The following is a 9,864-nucleotide window of genomic DNA, read 5'->3' as shown; positions in this document are numbered from 1 at the left end:
CCAACAGCCCCGCCAACGAGCGACCCGGGTCGGAGAACAACAGATCCGCCCACATCTCCGGAAGCCCCGATTTGATTTGACAACGGCTCTTGCTTCCATCCTTGCAGCTGATATACCCATGAGCACCACCAGCAGCAGCAGCAGTAGTCCCTGTAACAGGTACACCAACGTCCCATGGGCTCGATCGGAAACGACCTTTCCGATCCGATCTTGACCAAACCAAGACCGAATCGCTGCTCCATTACCATCTATATGCCATCCCCAGCCTCAAGGCCGCATCTGTCACAACACTATCGAACACAGATGCAGAAACAACATCACCGGCAAACCCCGAACTCAACACAGCCTCAGCATCGCCCAAACTCCCCTCCAAAGAGGCACTGCCTTCGAAGACAACAAAGACAAGGAGGAAGAGGCCAAAGCCGGAAATTTTCTCCATGGATGGAGTAGGTATAGGACACGACGAACAAGAGAGCCGCCGCACCACAAACCCTAGCAGAGCGCTCTGCTAGGTCTCTATTAGTAATTAAAAGTATATAACAGGAAATATATTTGTTTTCACCCTAAAAAGAAAAAAGAAAAAAAAAAAAAAAAAACTGTTGCTTGTATATAGTTTTGGTCGGGTCTAGAACCCACTTGGAGACAAACCCAAGACCCGCTTCTGTTTAAACTAATCGTTACTCAAATTAACGGCCAGCCCCAAATTTGATTTCCAAATTTCTAGGGTTCATGGTTTTTCCGCCTAAATTTTCTTAACTATGATTGGAATCGTGATCGGACAGCCCTAAAAGCTGTTATACGGGTATTGGATTGGTCTCTCTTCATCGACAAGAAGCAGAAATTTTTATCTATCCTGGTATTGCTTTGGAACTGCTGCAAAAAACTCTTGAAATAAATCGATTTACATTTCTAAGTTTTTATGTTTATTCTTGTTCATTAGTCTTGTTGAGGCATATGACTGCTGTGATTAATTGGTTTTGTGTGTTTTGAGTATTCTTGTTCATTAGCCAGTAATAGAGTACTTATCCTCTATCTCAGTGTTCTGTGCTTAATTGGTTTTGTGTCTGCTTCTCCTCGTAATCATTGTTCACTGTTTGTCTCACTGCTAAAATTGTCAAACTTCATAATGTTGTTTTGATTGGTCTCTCTTTATCAAACAAGAAGCAAATAAATTTTTGTATCCTAGCAAATAAAGTTTTCGTACTGCAAAAGACAAAGTTGAAGTGAATCAATCTTGTATCAATTCAAATATGTTTTGTCTTCTGTTCCTTAGCCTTGTTGGCATATATGTGATTACTGTGATTGATTAGAATTGTACGTCTGAGTATTCCCAGCTCATTGCTTTTTATATATATCCCACTTGATTGATTAGGTGTTCTGGATTTCTTGAGCTTCTGCATCTACTTATTGTTTGTTCACAATTATATACATAACTCCCTGTCTTGGTGACCATACTTTAACAGAACTCAAGACACATAAAACTTCAAATATCTTTTGTTAAAGAATCATAATTAAACATGAGTATTGGATCAACAGCTTGTAATATTGAATCTAGTTGTTTGTGTCTTTGCTCCCTTTAGGAGGTTTAAACATTCACATCTCTTTGGTTCAATATTAGCGTATAACAGAAAATCAAAATGCATTCGGTGGTTGCTAGAGATTGTTCTTCTTGCCAATCCAGGTGTTGACATAATCTAATAAACCTATAGTTGTTTGTTTTGATATTCTGGTTATATGATTCAGTTAGTGTCGATATGTCTTTTGCCACTCTAGGTAAGGCAGACACCTTATGTATTATTTGGGGGCACTTCAGTTTAATGCCATGAATTCAAATTTATATATTTCTTACTAAATCTGGAACCTTTTTAATGTTTTTCTACAGCCATTAACCTTCCTCTAGGATTTCATCAAATTGAGAGCTTAAAGGGATCAAATTATAAAAGATGGAAGCAAGATATAGAGCTGCATTTAGGCATGATAGATTATGACCATGCCCTTAAGGAAGATCCACCAGCTGAACCAACACCTTCTACCAGCAAGGATGTGAAAGATAAGTACCATCAATGACATGAACACAATAGATTGACCCTAGTAATTATGAAGAAATCTATGACAGAAGCTGTGAGAGGTAGTATACCTGACTCTGAGTATGGTAGGGAATACTTTAAAAATGTAGAAGAAAAATTCAAAGTGTCAGATAAAGCTGAAAAATTCAAACGTTGAAGGTTTTGAGTTTGACAAAACACATCTGTATGAATGGTTGTAAAAAATTTTAGACACCCAAATTAATATTGAAGAAAAAGAAAAAATATTATCAAGAGCAATATGAGATGTTGCAATGAGGGCCGTTCATTCTTCCACCGCCTGATCAGGACCATTTAAAAGTTTGACTTGATTAGGGTTAAATACTCATACAGACCAGAAAGAAGGGAGAGAGAGAAAAGGGGTACTCTGGATCTTTCCTGTGTCCACTCTTTCTCTGCTCGCTGGCTCATGACCTGTCAACGTCCCCGGACCATAGATTTTGGTGGTTTGACGATGGTTTCAGCTAGGCTCATGAAGTGATTCTGGTCCCTTCTTGCCCTTGCAACCGCTGATGGTGATCAATCGAAGACGGTGGTGAGATCGAATGAACGATCCAGGTATTGATCTTGTAGGTCGTGTGCTTTTGCTTCGTTTTCAATGGATGTTCCAGATGATAATGATAATAGTAAGAAGAAACTCAATTTAAAGGATTTGAGTTAGATTGATTTTGTTTTTAATTCACTCTTTCGTTTTATCCGGATTCGGGGTGTTACAAATGGTATCAGAGCAGGGATACGATTTCTAAGGTATGACCTGTGGGAGAAATGGAATTGATTGCATTGAATTATTTCATGTTGATGTCTTTGGTCTCTGGTTTTGTTTCACATGCGTGCAACATGATTCTTTGAAGTGGTTTTTGTTTTGTGTTGGTTAAGATTATAAGGAGTTATATGTGTGAAGTTACCAGTTCATGATCCACAAAAAAAAAAAAAAAAAAAAAAATTGTTATTACCGGCGTAACTTAGAGTTGGATCTTTTATTCTTCTGTTTCCTTGATATGTATCTTTTTGTCCGTTGTTGATTAGTATGACAAATTTCGATCAATAAAGTTAGATTCTGATTTCAAACTTAATGTTATCAACTAAATCCCTTCCTTGGCATATTTGGATAAATTGTCTAATATTGTCAGTTGCTACTTTTGGTAATCGATATTAAAAGTGATGCACTTATGAATAAAGAATTTGATTGTGCAATTTGTTTTTACTCTGTACCTGATAATAACAAAAAAAAGAAACAAATACAAAAAAAAAAAAAAAAAAAAGAATTGTAACTATATATATATATATATATATATATATATATATATATATATATATATAGAGGCCCGATCAAGGGCGGACGTCCGCACTGTCGCTAAAGTGCGGACGTCGATGCAGCAGGCGGCTTCCAGGCGGCGGCGGCGGCGCGGGCTGGCCGGAGGGAGGCCGGAGGCGTCCCAGACCTCTTCTGGGCGGAGTTCGAGGTCGGAGGAGGTTGGGCTTGCCGGTTTCTGGGCAGCTACCTCACCTGCAGTTGCAGGTTCTGTGCAGCACAGCAGAACCGTCGCCGGCGACTCCATCGGACCGCAGACCCCTCCGCACGACCCCCAGCATCCCTCCGGCAAGCCGCGCCGCGCCGTCGCCGCTTGATCGAGGCCGGAGCAGCGACGTCCGCACTTTTTCTGGGTTGCGGACGTCCGCTCTCGAACGGATCCGTATATATATATATATATCTAATTTGTGTGCTTGATTGGATATATACATAGATATCCTGTACTATGGTTGATCTCATGGTTCTATGATTGAACTTGGTGGTTTGAGCAACTAAGATAGGAATTTATCAAAGCTTCGACGATCCAGTTTTGTAACAGAAAATAGGTTCAAAAAGAAGGGCTTCCACTTTACAGCAAGGTAATGTTGCTGGAGTGTTTCAGGGCTTCTACCTTACAGGAAGGTATTGTCATAGAAGCCTAAATTGGGGTCTGTTAGTTTGCCTGTTTGTGTCATAATTGAGGAGATTATATTTGTTCTATCATCGCTTCACTCTGCTGGTATAAGTCTTGGTTAGTTGCTTCTGTTATATTTTTATTGTATATTGTCTTCTTCTTGGTGTTCAAGATCATGTATATGGATTTGAAAAAGTTCAGTTAATTTTATTTTCATCATATATAACCTTATTGTATGGTTTCTTGCTTACTGAGTTACTTATTTGACTGTAGTATGCATATTAGTGCAGAAAATTGAACACATTATCAGGTTACAAAGAGAAGGTAGTACAGTTGTACTTTGTTTCTTACTGATTACACTCTATGACTTGAATTATTGTTTACTCATTCAATTTAAAGGATATGGATTTGATTAACCTTTTAACTTGGGAGCTAACGGTTTCTGACCTTTCTTTTCTTTTGACAGTGGGCATGGTTCAGTACTTGTTCCTTCTTATTCAAGTGGCCTTATGGTTTACTTGTAATACTAATATACATATTTATATATACGTCTATTTGTATACACACTTATATGTATGCTGTAGGTGCAAGCTTTGAGGATCGTGCAAGATACAGTTCCATGTTGGAGAGTGCCCCTAATTGAGATGCTATATCTGTATTCTGCTATTACTTCACTTTGCTGTTAATTTGGTTGATTTTGGGTGCTGTGATGAAGGCCTGGTTAGTTGCTTCTATTATTTGGGTGCCTAAACCATATTGCTCGAAGTGTTTGTTATCTTTTATTTCTCTGGACCTGTATTTATGTTTTTTGATATTGGATTGATGTGAGGGACACAATAACCTCTGGACTGCAGGTAAGCTACTTTTAGTATATTTTTATATCAGTTTTACATGGCATCAGTATGTTGGTTAAAATGTGTAATTAGCTTTATGCTTCAGTACGTTCTTTTTGTTTGCATAGGTGATGAAGGAGTTTGTAATTTCAGATCAGTTATGGTTTCATTGAAAGATATGTGGTTTAGATAAAAGATGTGGATTTGATGAATCTAAATGGAAAAGTGAAGTTTCATTTAAATAAATTTAATCTGGTTAGGCCCGGGATAATTAAGTAGGGATTGTGCCTCCCTTGGGTGAAAGACCCTAAACCCGATTGGGGTTCGTGGATTTGAGCGGATAATTAAGTTGGATTGTGCCTCCTTGGGGTGAAAGACCCAAAACCCAATCGGGATTCCGCTTAGTACGGGGTGTTCTCGATGACCTTAATTTGAGAGGTATAGGGCCTAACCAGGATAAAGAGGGGAAAAAAAAAAGGAAAAAAAAAATGAAGAAACTATTTACTCTGGTTGAGAAACATATATGATCAGTTTGGTTGTGAGAATCATTTGTGATCACTGATCAGGTTGACTTGTGGACTATTGAGTGACTGGTGGACTAATGCTTGATACAAGTATGGTTGCTAAGAGTAGTTATTTGGCAAAATTCTTACCTATATTTTGATTGTTTTAAAAACTTGACAAGTATGTTACTGAAGTTCAGGAAGAAGTTGATAGAAGTAGCTAGAGTAATCATCCATACCTGCCCTCTAGCTTAGCCTCCTCCTGTACATATTTTTCTCTATTAATGAACCCCATTCCCTGCCCCATCACCAAGGGGGGTACTCGTGTGCAATTTCTGAGGTATTCAATTGCACTGTGATCTGTTTAAATTGTGAAATTGGGAAGGGAAGAAAAGTATCTTTCGAAACTAATGGAAAAAAGTTGGTCTACCTTAAAAGTGGGTCTGAAGGTAGAGACCTTCTCTTCCGCTTGTACTATAGTAGCTGCTATGATTTCTACGATGAATTAATCAGTCTAAATGTCACAGTCGAGTAGTTGGTAAACAAGAGATATTGTCTTACCGACAATATGTGAAGTTGAGAGAATTGGACCATATTATTTGGTCAGAGTTCAATAAACTAGGACTAAACATTCATACTCTAATAATATAAAAGGCGATTTTGTTCTGGGTGATTCATAAATAGATTTCATCACCTGCACTTAGATAGATTTTAACAAAAAGAATATAAATGTTTTGGTAAGAATGTGTAACAGTCTGCCAAAACAAATCAAGCATGCCAAACAAATGCAACCATATTACTCGTTTAACATTTGGTTATTGTAAGAATAACATGAGTTACCGCCCCTATATTATGAACCTATTTGTTCGTTATTGCCATCAACCTACTTTAAATTTCGAGGACGAAATTTCATTGCTCAAGTTACATTATACACAAAAGCTCCTCTGTTTTTAATGCTAAACACCTTAACAATCTTACACCTTGTATTCTCAAAAAAAAAAAAAAAACAAAATAATAATAATATAAACAATCTTACACCTTGTCCTAAATCTCAAAGTCCTAAACACTAACCTCCTTTGCCTTCTAAAAACCATCAAAAAAATCCACCATCAAATCAAATGGCAGCCTCCTGATTATGATCAAATTAAACTTAATTTTGATGGCTCTGTGAAAGCAAGTAAGGCCTCTATTGGCTTTGTCTTGAGAAATACTGATGGCTATCCTTTGTTTGCTGTTTGCAAGACAATTGGTGAGACTAGTGTTCTTACTGTTGAAGCTATTGCTCTTAGACATGGTTTGAATGCTGCATATTTTTATAACTTAGAAGTGTGCGTGGAGGGAGATTCTAAACTCCTTATTGATTGCATATTGGGAAAAGCTTATACTCCTTGGCGTATCAAGACTCTGGTGGAAGACATTAAAAAGCTTGCGGGTTTCTTTCAGTTTATCACATTTTGACATATATTCCACGAGGCTAATTTTGTAGCTGACAAACTAGCTTCTTTTGATCTTAGAGATAGGGATACTTCTGTTTGGCATAATTGTCTTCCCCTTTCTGTGTTCCCAGCGTTCCATCTGGATCAGCTGGGAAGGGGTGTTTGTAGAGGTTTTCTGTTGTAGTTTGCTTTCCTGTTTTCTTTCAGTTAATCAAAAAAAAAAAATTCACAAAAAAATCCACAAAGGGATCCAAACTAATTCACATACTCAAACTCAACTCGGTACACAATAACTCAATGCATTCTATTTGAGTTTTCCCCAGTAACCAAAAAAGAGCAAAATTGCACCCAAAACCAATGTGATCCCACTGATTGCTTCACTATTAAACCCCACAGCATTTATAACCCAGAAAGAGAAAGCACTTTGGGCCAATAAGCAACTCAATTTTGCACAAAATTAAAACATAATCTTTATGAGAAAATTTAGAGAGATTATTCAGAGCACCGCCGTGCACTTGCACCAACATAAATGAATGGTTAGATTGCATTAAATACACTTTTTGTTTATTAAAAATAAAGTTGATAATAAATATCAAGGGTTGAGATTATTTTATAAGGGTTGAGTCACTTGCACCGTCGGTGCATAGAATAATTTCCAGAAAATTCAATCCAAAACAAATAAAACAAATAAAAACAACTTCTCTAGCAAAAAATCGACTAGCTAAAATGACTTTTTTGTATAGAAGTACATATGCCAATTGAATTGTAACTTTGGTCACGATGTTTCACAAAAAATTACCTTTTGAAATGTGCTGAAAGTTAGAAATCTTGAGGTCATTTTTTTTTTGACACATAAATCACCTAATGTTGTAGAAGACAAAACCAAAACCAAGAATCATGTGCTTCACCATTCATCTATCCACCATTTTTCAAGGGTTCCATGAAGATTGAGGATTCAGGTGGGCTGCGCGCATGTGTTGTGGTAATCTAGGAAGTGGTGTCGGCCACCATGGCACAACAAGTTCCCGGAAGTGGACATACGACAACTCAATTCGATGCTTTTCATCTATCGGGAAGCAATTTATCCTGGAGTACCCATCTGTAGTAATGTTGCACCTGAAAATGTCTCCGTCTTGCTTGCCATCGTCTAATTTATCTTCTTCAAGTTTTTGGACATACAAGATATCTTCATTATTCGGATCAATAGCCAGCACCTGAAAAACACAATAATGCCCATGCCACATTGCAGTGGTCATGAAGTGAAATTTCTTTATAGTTTCCAATTCCAAATATTTCACAATTCCACGTGGTGCACCATGCGTTTCTTCTTCAGTCAAATCGTGAAAAGTAGAAAGACCAGCACTATTGGGGCTGCCCATGCGCAAACAACCTCTGCACTCACCTAGGCACCTCACTGGGGGAGAAAAGTCATGTTTGAATTCTATAAAACGGCATTTATAGTGATCAATTGTATCACCACCATTAGTACTAATAGTGCTGTTGATCATGAAGGGATCCAATCCAATAAGAAAATGGCGTTCACAACCAAAATCACCCCAAAATAGCATTCCCTTGTAAGCGAACGGTGATATTACGTTACGATCGAGAAAAATCTCAACACCAACAGGCGATGGGGATGATAAAATTGACTCTTTCCATTCACCCGTCTCGGAAGAGAATATCTGCACTTTGAATTTGCATGAAAATCGCTGACCACAGGGCAAGATCAATCTCACTACAATACACCGATACTCGGCATTAAGCTAGCTGGACCTCACCGTCTTTGTTGCAGTTATAATAGGGAAGATCGCAGGTAAATCCCACTGGCGCATAATGGACTAGTTGAGGTGGGGGAGGAAGAGGAAGCCATTGCATTGTGTATGGATTGCAGATGTAGTAATCACGCGCGTTATTCATATTTGCTTGCGCGGCACAAAACTAGGTCATTGTATGTACCTTCCACGACCGGCTCTTCTTTCAGACCATGGAAACTCATGATTCTTTTGAACAACGGACTTAGCGGCTGAGAGGACGAAGACATTCTATTAAGGAACTCTTCTCCCCTTCTGTTTATCAGGGTACGGTTTGTCTTACGATCACTTTGGAGACTTAGAAACCGGCGAATAAAGAGAGGATTGGATGTGAGAGTGCACCAGCGCTTGGACACAAACTTGCATTGAGAAACGAATTTGTAGCAAGGAAGTTGACAAAGGATTTCAATCAATACCTCATCGGGGAGATTATCAATACTAGTACCATTCAGAGCTCGAAAGAAAGTTCTTTTTGAAGCAGCAGGAAAACTATCACCACCACCGCTCATGGCTGGCTGCTGGCACATATATCAAACTTAGCACCCTATTATATATATATAGTATAGCTAGCTAGGGTTTACAGAATTGCAGTGAACCAAATTAAACCAAAGTGGGCCCAATGACTCGGGTCTCTTCTCCTCCACCAAAAGCGGCGGAATTTTTTTTGACTGCTATCGTTCTGTACGTAAACTATAAATTCGGTGCCGTGTTGTAGTGTTTGTTCCTTAAACTCCAAAACGCAAAAGAAAAAAGGAAAATATATATATATATATATATATCTTACCAATGAGGTATTCTAAAATACCTCTGTTTTGTTTTTGCCTCATCCTCTTCTCTGTTGACATTGTGCAGATTCTCCACAACTGAATGTTTTATATTGCTGCTATCAAGTCTCTGCTGGTTCGCTCTTGCACATTTGATGTGTATTATTTTTTGGTTATTGATTCTGTTATATGTAGTTGATCTCGAGTCTTGAGGACTACATGGAATTTTTGGGAATGGTCTTTAATAAAGCTTGGGATTCGGGTAGAAGTTCGAGTATTTGTAACAGGCCAACCCTTTTTTAGTGTTAATCTTGAACTCAAAGCTTCTGCAGAACATTGGTTTTCGAAAATAAATTGAGCTGAATGGCTAATGCATTATGTAAAGGGTGTATACATGAAATAATGCTCCTTATCAAAGTTCAGTGAACTCACTGATTTATGAATGCTTGTAATGAAGCATTAGTGATGATGAACTACATATACGTGATAGATTACTGATTGTTGATCA

The sequence above is a fragment of the Rosa rugosa genome, chromosome 4, assembly GCF_958449725.1.
Source record: "Rosa rugosa chromosome 4, drRosRugo1.1, whole genome shotgun sequence".
NCBI lineage: Eukaryota > Viridiplantae > Streptophyta > Magnoliopsida > Rosales > Rosaceae > Rosa > Rosa rugosa.
This window is presented reverse-complemented; position numbering follows the sequence as displayed.